Source organism: Phascolarctos cinereus, unplaced genomic scaffold (assembly GCF_003287225.1).
Source record: "Phascolarctos cinereus isolate Bilbo 61053 unplaced genomic scaffold, phaCin_HiC Scaffold_1;HRSCAF=81, whole genome shotgun sequence".
In the NCBI taxonomy this organism is placed as follows: domain Eukaryota; kingdom Metazoa; phylum Chordata; class Mammalia; order Diprotodontia; family Phascolarctidae; genus Phascolarctos; species Phascolarctos cinereus.
The window spans coordinates 157,782,012-157,792,686 of NW_027555514.1; the positions used below are offsets into that span (position 1 = coordinate 157,782,012).

General features: G+C 38.1%; 1 pseudogene; it reads right to left on the reverse strand.

Annotated features, from left to right (window-relative positions):
• Window positions 1-5,693: 5,693 nt before the first annotated feature.
• On the reverse strand, window positions 5,694-10,131 carry LOC110217378 (WD repeat-containing protein 70 pseudogene; annotated as a pseudogene).
• Window positions 10,132-10,675: the final 544 nt, after the last annotated feature.

Consider the following 10,675-nt stretch of genomic DNA (forward strand, 5'->3'; position numbering starts at 1 on the left):
CATGAATAGACTGTGCCCTCAAGGCTTGCACCAATGAGCCGAGAGGAAGGGAGTTAGCCAGGGGGAGTTGCAGTTAGGGGTGTATATAATCTTTCTTTGCTGAGCACACACTTGCACTCTTCCACCAGAGCCATTTTAGGCAGACAGAGGGTGACCTTTCTCAAGAAAGCTAATAAAGAAATTTTTCCCTTTGCTACATCTGAGTCTCCAGAATTTATTGGTAAGGGTCTTCACATCCCACACAGGAAGCAATCTGCCTGCAGTCCTGCTGGGGCTTATAACTTAGAGTAACAAAGGGCAGCTAGGTGCACATGTTAATTTGCACATTTTTTTTCTCAGCCTATCCACCCTAGCCTTCCACTTTTCCCTAATACAACTTTTTCTTAAAAATTAGTATGCTTTTTGCTGTCCTCAGACTTTCTCACCAGACTCCACTCATTCTGAACTTCAGTATTTAGACTATTCTAATGGAATCATGTCATGCTTTTTGTATTGGTTATTTCACTGTATTCATCTTTACTTCTAACTTCTGAACATGCCTTTTTAAAATCTCCGGTGATTAGTAAGACTTCTTATACATCTACTTCAGTCTCTTTATACAACTTTCTTTTTTTCCTCCTCAATGGAATTGCTTTTCTTTATCTTCAGAATTTGATCTTTTAGTGTTTCCCACTCCACTTCTGATTTTCTGTAGAACTTTGTGGCATGGGATCCTATTTTTCCTACCCCTAAAACCTTTGAAGTCAACTCTTCTAGAATCCAAGATCTGCAATCAACTATTTTCTAATTTCTTCCCCCCGTCATAAACTAAGATGGAACATTCATTTCCTCTATTTGAGAGTGCTACCATTCTTTGAGTCAGTCATGTTTGCAACCTTAAATTCATCCTCAGTTTCTCACTCTTACTCATCTTTCACAGCCAATCAGTTGCCAAAAATTGTCATTTCCACCTCCACAGTACCTTTCATTTTTATTCCCTAGTTCATATCCCATGCCCAGTTTTAGACCCTCATCACCTCTTCCTTCATCTATTCCAATAGTCTCCTGATTACTCTTAAGTCTCTCCTCACTACAACCCAACCTCCATGCAGTGGCCATTTTCCTAAAATACTGGTCTTATTGTCAGTCCCCTACTCAATTAACTCTGACTCCCTCAGAGATCAAATATATACCTCTAGAATACAATCTTAATTCAGCTGAGAAAACAAAGGTACGAGATGATCAATCCCCTTCATAACTTGAGCTGGACCTAAATTTCCTTCCTCATTATACTTTAACCCCATAATGCATTCTATAGTGCAGATAAACTGAGCTTCTTATTTTTCTTCATAAATTGCACTCTGTCTTCCATTCCTATCCATTCCCCCATGCCTGGAATTCATTACTTCTATCCTTTCAAACAGGAAATGATCATTTTAACAAATAAAAATCATTAACTACTCTGCTTGTGACAGAAAGCAATCTCCAAGAGATGTCCAGATAACTGAAGTGCTCTATATCTCCCTATCATATCACACCTCTGTGTCAGACTTGAGATCCATTTCCCAAACTCGTCATGTATTTCCTCTTTCTGTCCAAGTGGTCTATAGTACAGTCTGAGAGCAATGTCACTTGTTTGTGTTCAACTGATCTTCACCTAAATAATCTCCATCATGCATGTCCCTTCTGGCTCCTGGATTTCCCTACATAAGTCTATCTTCTTAGCATACAATGCTGTACTTTTCTCTCTCTCTCTGTCTCTCTGTCTCCATGTGTGTGTGTGTGTGTGTGTGTGTGTGCATGTGTGTACATATACATATCCCATTTCTTCTAAATAAGCTATAACCTTAGAGAGTGATATTCCAAGTATGGATCTTATACCACAAAATCACAGTGGTAACTATTAGGTTAAATTTGCTTCCTTGCATTAAGATCTCTACATATTACTTGTTAGCCATGCTATTGCCTTTATGTATTGACATCTTGTACCATGGGTTTTATTATGGGATTATTTCCTGTATTTTGTCTTCTATGTATACTTCTTATTCAGTTATTATATATCTTCCTACTTTGTAGATACTCTCAACTTTCTAGATTGGTACATAAGCATAGACAGTTTTCTCCCTTCTCCTTTCTTACCAGTTTAAAGCCTTTTTGCTTAGATTTTTAGCATAGCAGACAAACATACTCTAACTAAACCTTATTAGGTATACTCCACACTTGCCCAAGAGTTTCTCATTTCTGTATTTTAATCCAGGGATCAGAAATTCAAATCCTGTTTTTAGATAACATCATCTCAATCCGTTATTAACTTCCTAAATATGCCCTTATTTCCTGAACTCCAGTGGGACACAATGAAAATATTTTACCCAAGATTTCCTAATCTTTAACAATACTTTCTATATTTCTTCTGACAGTACCATTTGTGCTCATGTGAATCACAATTAGGGAGTCATAGTCATCTCATTTACAACTCTTAGGAGTTTCTCCATCACACTCTTGATACATGACCTGGGAAGACAATAGACATCTCTGTTTTTGCATTCCAACTATAGCACTTAGTAACTGAGTGTACATGGGAAAATCAAGATTCTTAATGTCTCAGAATCTCAATTTACTTATTTGAAACATCAGGATAATAACACTTCCATTTCCTACCTCACTGTATTGTTTTCAGGGAAATCCCTCTTTAAATCTTAATGCTTAATGTGAATTATTCAGTTCACCATCAATTCAGTTTATTAAAACATCAGAGTTGACATTTAAATTTGGCTTTGAATGGCTTTCACATATTTCTTAGTTTCCTTCAAGGGTCAATTCAGGTGCCAAACTCTATGGAAAGCCTTGGCTATTCCCCCTAGTTGCTGGTCCTCTTTTCTTCCTCAAATTATTGTTTATTTTGTTTTTTGTTTGTATGAAACTTCCAGTAGACTATGAAGTCTGCTTGGCAAAAAAAAAAAATTATTTGTTTTCTTTGTATCTTTTAAGGTTAATTTATTAATCAAGGTATTGTAATGCTTTTTGAATTGAACTGAGAGATGGGAAGCATCAGGCCAGTTCTGGACAGATCAGTCAGGTACCTCAAGATCAGAATTGGAACAAAAATAAGACACCCATAGTCCATCTCACCAAAAGAGTGTTTATTTCAACCTATCAGGGAAAGTGCATTCACCCAGAATATAGCCTTGATTCAGATAAGCAAATCTTTCCTTTACTGGATGGCCTATGGTCAGAAACCTGAAGGATGAGCTCTAGCCCCTCATGTCTAGTCATTTTGGTACTCAGGCAAACAGTAAACTATACCAATAGCTCATCAGTCCACTGAGCTATTAAATACTGAGAATAATTTCAGTACCTTTTAAGGAAAAAGTAGTCTAACCTGTGTGGGACTGGACCTTACCATACCCTCTCTGACCACACCCAACCTTTTGGTGGCAAGGTCCTAAAGATCTCCTAGAAGATCTTCCATTACTTAACTGGTTTTAGGATTGTGTCTGGTTAATTCTGACCTCAGGGATGCAAGAAGACTGACATAGCAAACACCAGAGGTGAAAAAGAAAAACTAAAGCAAAATGAAGCAATAAGAAAAAACAACAAACAATGCAATAGCCTTTGAATGAATGACCCAAAATGCAAGAACAGATAGAATCCAATCTTTTAACAATCTGTCCATGAGGGGGCTGATGCCAAATCTTTGTAGTTCATTGTGGCTTTCCTGACATAAAGAGGCAATGAGAAGCAGGAGCAACACCAGGAAAATCAAGACAAAAGCACAGATGATGACACTTCCTTCATAGGCATTGATTCTCATTCTCATCACAGTCACATTAAAATAGCTAAGAGAACATTTCCCTCTTGCATGTTATCTAGACTCGTACCAGAGTCCATATTGAATATCAACTCATAGCATGACTCAATTTGTGTCCCCTGGCCCACCAGTCAGGACTCCTTCCTCTTCAGGAAACCCATGAGGAATACTAAATCTTTGCCCCTTTAGAGGCTTCTTCTGTGGAACTGCCTCCCTTTTCTCCATGAAGCTTGTGTAGACAGTTTCCCTTCCCCTCTGTCAGCAAAAGGGGAAGCTACTTTTAAACCGCATTGCCACCCTTTGTTCTCTAAGCCTACCCTGGGATTGGAGTTTTCTAATGACTTCTGGATATAGAGCTGGTGGGAACAAATACAAAATGCTCTGTTTGGCATTCAAAATCCTTCCTAATCTAGCTCTCTCTTGCCTTTCCTGTCTTCTCACACCTTACGCCCTATGTGTACTCTTCATTCCACTGACACTGGCCTACAGGCCATCCCATGAACAAGACACTCCATCTCTCAACTCCAGGCATTATAGCTGGCTATTCCTGATGCCTGGGATACTCTCCCTCCTACATATCACCTACTGACCTCCCAGATTTCTTTCCAGTCTCAAGTAAAGTCTCTTCTTTTACAGGAAGCCTTACTCAACCCCTCTTAATTCTAGTGCCTTCCCTCTGTTGATTACTTTCTGTTTATCTTATATATAGCTTGCTTTGCATATATTTGTTTGTGTGTTGTCTCCCCAATTATCTCTTAAGAAGGGACTACGTTTTTGCTTCTTTTTTGTAATCCCAGCACTTGGCCTAGGACCTGGAACAATAAATATCGATTGATTACTATATGGGGAAAGCAGCTTTTTCAAAGAGTTCTAAGGAAAGATAGGGAAGATTCCATGTTTCAAGAGAAGTCAGCTGAAGTGTGTGTGGGGAGGCAGGGAGGATGAGGAAAGCTAAAGAATGAAATTCTGGTGACAGAAAAGGAAACTACTCCAGTGAGGAGGGAAAATGTGATATGCCTAAATAAGTCAGTGTGGCTGCACAGGGACTTGCCAACCAATTCAGGTTTTAATAAGAAATATAAAAGCTAAAGAAATATCCAAATAATAGAAAATGTAAGAATATGAGTGTGGCACAATGCTATTAAAACAGAGTGAGGAACTGATGATGGAAAGGGAAGCCAAGGACAACAAAAGAGAGTGGCATGGGAAAGAGAGGAGGTTAGCTAACAGGAGAAAAAGAACAATCAAAGGAAGAATAGAAGCTCTTAGTTGGGTGGATGGGATGATGATAATTAACAACAAAGAAAAGACAGAACTGCTTAATACTTATTTACAGTGTAAATTACAGAATAAAATGACATAACAGCCAGTTGATATTCAAGGTAAGTTAGGAAATAGTAAGAGATTATCTAGCTGCCTTTAATGAATTAAAGTCATGTGGCCCAGGTGAACCACATTCTCATATCCTAAGCAAACAGCAGATGTTGCTGAGTCATCACCAATGGTATATGAAAGTTCATGCTAAGAATTTCAGAATAATGATTAAGAATATCAGTTTCTGTCATCCAGTAAGGCCTTTCTGAGCTGCTATGATAAAGCTGCCCTGACTGATGTTTTTAAACTACCTATGCTTTGTTATGATTTTTTTTCTCTCCTTATGAGTTATTGTTGCTGTTTTCCTGCTGTCAGTGTATATAACTTAAGAGTCCTGTAGTCCCACTTCTTTTTTTTTTAAGAATTTGCTTCTTTAAAATACACTGGATTAGTAAATTCAACAAAAGATATTTGAGCGTATATTTAGCACAACTTTAAAACAGTGATTGTTGGTGTTAGGAATCAATATGCTTATTTATTTGAAAAGAATAAAGAAAAAATCAACCATGACTCTCTCCACTCCTACCTAATCTCAGAATGAATTCTTACAACTTTGTTTCTTCCACTCTGGTTCATTCTTTGTTTCTTTGTCATCAGATTCTATTTCTACAAAAACTGTTTTAGGCTGAGTCTTGGAATAGGCTGGAGAAACCAAATAGGGGCTATCCCCAGTTTCCTTCACATGCCATAAAATGGCTTCTCAGGGTGCTGTCATCAGTCTGATCCTGAGCAATATTTTCCTTTTTTTTAAATTTTTTTATTACATGCCTATTTTATTAATTTATTTATTTTTAGTTTTCAATATTCACTTTCACAAGATTTTGAGTTCCAAATTATCTACCCATCTCATCCCTCCCCATACTCCAAGAGGGCATGCATTCTGAATACCCCTTCCCCAATCTGCTCTCACTTCCATCTTCCTTGCACTTCTCTTATCCCCTTCCCCTTCTATTTTCCTGTAAGGCAGGATAGATTTCTATGCCTCATTGCCTGTATATCTTATTTCCCAGTTGCATGTGAAAACAATTTTAACTTTGTTTTTAAAACTTTGGGTTCCAAATTTTCTCCCTTCCTCCCTTGCCACTCATCCTCATTGAGAAGGCAAGCAAGCAACTCCATACAGCTTATATATGTGTAGTCATGAAAAACACTTCCATAGTAGTCATGCTATGGAAAACTAACTATATTTCCCTTCATCCTATCCCACCCCCCATTTATTCTATTCTCTCTTTTGATGCTGTCCCTCCTCAGAAGTGTTTGTTTCTGATTACCCCCTCCCTCAATCTGCCCTCTCCCCTATTATCCCCCTGCTCTCTTATCAGCTTCCCCCCTATTTTCCTGCAGGGTAAAATAGATTTCCACACCCAATTGAACATGTATATTATTCCCTCCTTAAGCCAAATCCTATGAGAATAAGTTTCACTCATTCACTCTCACCTTCCCCTTCTTCTCTTCCACTGTAAAAGCCTTTTCTTGTGTGTTTTATGTGAGATAATTTACCCGCATTCTACCTCTCCCTTTCTCCGTCTCCCAGTATAATCCTCTCTCACTCCTTAATTTTATTCTCCAGATATCACCCCTTCATCTTCAACAACTCACCCTGTTCCCTCTATCTATCTATCTATGCATCTATCTATCTATGCATCTATCTATCTATCTATCTAGATATATAATTTTTCCCTCCAACTACCCTAATACTGACAAAGGTCTCATGAGTTACAAATATCATCATTCCATGTAGGAATATAAACAGTTCAAATTTAATAAGCCCCTGATGATTTCTCTTTCCTGTTTATCTCTTCATGTTTCTCTTGAGCCTTGTATTTGAAAGTCAAATTTTATATTCATCTCTGGTCTTTACAACAAGAATGCTTGAAAATCCTCTATTTCACTGAATGACCATTTTTTTCCCCTGAAGGATTATACTCGGTTTTACTAGGTAGGTGATTCTTGGCTGCAATCCTATCTCCTTTGACCTCCAGAATATCATATTCCAAGTCCTCCAGGCCCTTAATGTAGAAGCTGCTAAATCTTGTGTTCTCCTGATTGTGTTTCCAAAACACTTGAATTGTTTCTTTCTGGCTGCTAGCAATATTTTCTCCTTGACCTGGGAACTCTGGAATTTGGCTATGATGTTCCTAAGCATTTTCCTTTGGGGATCTCTTTCAGGAGGTGATCAGTGGATTCTTTCTATTTCCATTTTACCCTCTGGTTCTAGAATATCGGGGCAGTTTTCCTTGATAATTTCTTGAAAGATGATATCTAGGCTCTTTTTTTGATCATGGCTTTCAGATAGTATAATAATTTTTAAATTATCTCTGTTGAATCTATTTTCCAGATCAGTTGGTTTTTTTAATGAGATATTTCACATTGTCTTCTATTTTTTTAATTCTTTTGATTTTGTTTTACAATTTCTTGATTTCTCATAAAGTCATTAGCTTCTGTTTACTCCATTCTAATTTTTAAGGAAGTATTTTCGTCAGTGAGCTTTTGGGCTTCCTTTTCCATTTGATCAATTATGAATTTGAAGACATTCTTCTCCTCATTTGACTCTTTGGACTGCTTTTGCCATTTGGGTTAGGCTATTTTTAAGGTATTATTTTTTTCAGTATTTTTTTTGGTCTCCTTTGACTTGTTTTTCATGATTGTCTTACATCATTCTCATATCTCTTCCCAGTTTTTCCTCTACTTCTCTTACTTGCTTCTCAAAATACTTTTTCAGCTCTTCCATGGCTTGGGAATGATTCTTATCTTTCTTGGAGGCTTTGGATGTAGGTGTTTTGACTTTGTTGTCTTCTTCTGGTTGTATATTTTGATCTTCTTTGTCACCAAAGAAAGATTCTATCTGATCTTTTTTACACAGTTTGCTCATGTTCTCAACCAATTATTTGAGTTTTAAACTCTTTGTTAAGGTAGGGGTCTGCTTCCAGTGTGAAGAATGTACTTTTCCAAGCTTTGGGGATTTTGTGTAGCTGTTTTCAGAGATACTTCTAGGGACCTGAAAATTTTCAGTTCTTCCAAAGTTGTATGATCAAAAATGAGATGTTTACTCCTTTCCTGGCCTGTGATCTGGTCTATAAGTGACCACAAACACCCTTTTCTGCCTTGCAACTATGAGGAGGATTCCTTCTTCACCACCACTACAAGCTCTACCATGCCAGTGCTCCTCTTTGTACCAGGACCACTACCCAAAACTGTGACCCAAATCCAAGCACAGACAAAGCAAGAGAATCATGCCTCGGCACCTGCAAAGAGATTCCTGCAATCCCTCTCTGATCAGCCACTCAATTCCCCCTCAGTCTGTGGGCCCTATATTTTTCAATATGTATGATGACAAGGTTCCTCCATGAGTTACAACTCTACACCACAACCTGTGCCTGCCACAGAGAGGTTTAGGTTCATGAAGCTTCAGAAGATTTAATCTATCCCTCTCCAACTGTCTCCTGACATGGCTCATGGAACATTGGCAGTGCATAAGGAGTTATGATGTAGTCTTGGGTTAAAGTGTCATCTTCTGTATTCTTTCACTCGCTAAAATAGAAGTTAAAACTACACATAATTTTGCTCCCCTCTGCCTCTTGTTGGGATCACAATACATTTAGCCAATCCATTTCTTGTTCCAACCATGATCTGGTTTAACTTGGGAAGCTAAAGGCAGCATACCTCATTTGCATTGGTGACATCGATTTCATAATCTTTACTGAATGTCTGGCACTCAAAAAAAAAAAAAAATCAAGCCTGCCTCTGCCACCTCCTTTCTTAACAAATGTTCCAGTGACCAAAAGCTTATCATCTGTACTGAAGTAGCAGTCATTGAGGAAAAAGTAGGAAGACTGGAAGCTGAAAAGAAGTGGCTTCTTGAACTGTTGGATATCCTATAGTTTTCAAGTGTTGTCCCATCCCTGAGTGGCAAGGACAGTATCATTATAAGAAAATGTCACACAAGAAGTATTTGTGACAGAATCATGGGCTTGCCTGCAGCAGAATTTGTTACAAACACTCATATTTCTAAACTACATCTGGATGCTTTCATCCTGGCAGTCTGCTGCAATGAGCTTCCCATCTCTACCATATTACTTTTTTTTTCTTTCCCTTGAACTGTTTTAGGTTCAAACATGCTTTTGTGCTTTTTATCCTTGTCCACATCACAGGTTTCCACAGTTACATCATTTGAACAAGTCAAAAATTCTTCCTTTATTTGACAAGCCAGCATCCAGTATTAAGCACTGTTGTGTGACCCTTGGTGTTGACCATGTCCACAATATACTGGTCTCCTTTCACACATTCCATCATTTTGACCTGAGAGTTTCTAAACACCAGAAGAATCACATCTCCTGAGCTGCTGTACTGTAGCCGCTTAATTTTGTGACAATCACAGGGTTGAAGAGATTGGAAAACTTGAAGGAAATCATCCATCCCTGCAAAATCCCAAAATTTAACATCATAAACAAATCTTCCTGTTGCCAATGATACCTAAAGGGATAGGACCTAAGGCAGAAATTGTTTTGCTGACATGCTACAGAGTAACTTCATGATCATGTTAATCAAAAAGTTTTTTCATTGGGTTAATTCCATCTTGTATTTCATCTTCATCATCATCATCATCATCATCACTGTCCAGGTATTCAGGTAGGAATGGGGGACCTATGAGTTCATCTGTATCTTCAGATATAGTTGGGTGATGTTATGTAAAAAAGAGGCCCAATTAATTCTTCATCAAAGCTACCTTCATTTCCCCACTCTCTGTGTCACTGGAAGCTAATATAAAAAGATATTTGGTCAAACTTGAGCCTGAAGGCATTGATTCATTATTTTCATGCTACTTTCTTAATTCTATCTCTTTCTGGCTTCAAAATCTTTTCTACTTCTCTCCACAGCAGTTCTTTTGGTTTGCGCAAACATTGCTTCAAAGCCAAAGTCCTGACTTTCTTTACAAAACTGGTGAATCCCATGTTGTAGGCCAACTCCATAGGTTCCTTTGCTGCCTCTGGAGGCTTCCATGCCAGCTTCTGGCATAGCCATAGACATAGACACCAACACACTCATGTAAGCCAAAGCAGCCAGGCAGAAGCATTTCCAGTGACCAGGAAATGTCCCTGCTGCCAAGGAGAGAAGGACCTAGCCGAGAGAAAAAGATCTATGGCTCCATTCACAGCACCACCTTGAAGGGAATGGCTGCCCAATTTCTGATAGAAAACAGTCATATTAACTTCCAAGAATTGCCTGTTTAAAAAAAAAGAGAAGGAGAAGGAGGAGAAGGAGAAGAAGAACAACAGCAGCAACAACAACAACTCTGAGTGAATGTCAGTATTGTATAACAACTGTCTTGTCTGCTCAGAAGCTTTAAAATATTTTTTCCAGGTTTCCAAATGTATAAAAGATGCTTCAAATCCGATTACAAATAACCTATAAATGGAAATATCATTATATCTATACTTTCCTTATTTATCAATTAAACAACAGATACAATAAATGGTTCAGAATCTAATAATATGTCAGGGTAATTGCTCTGGG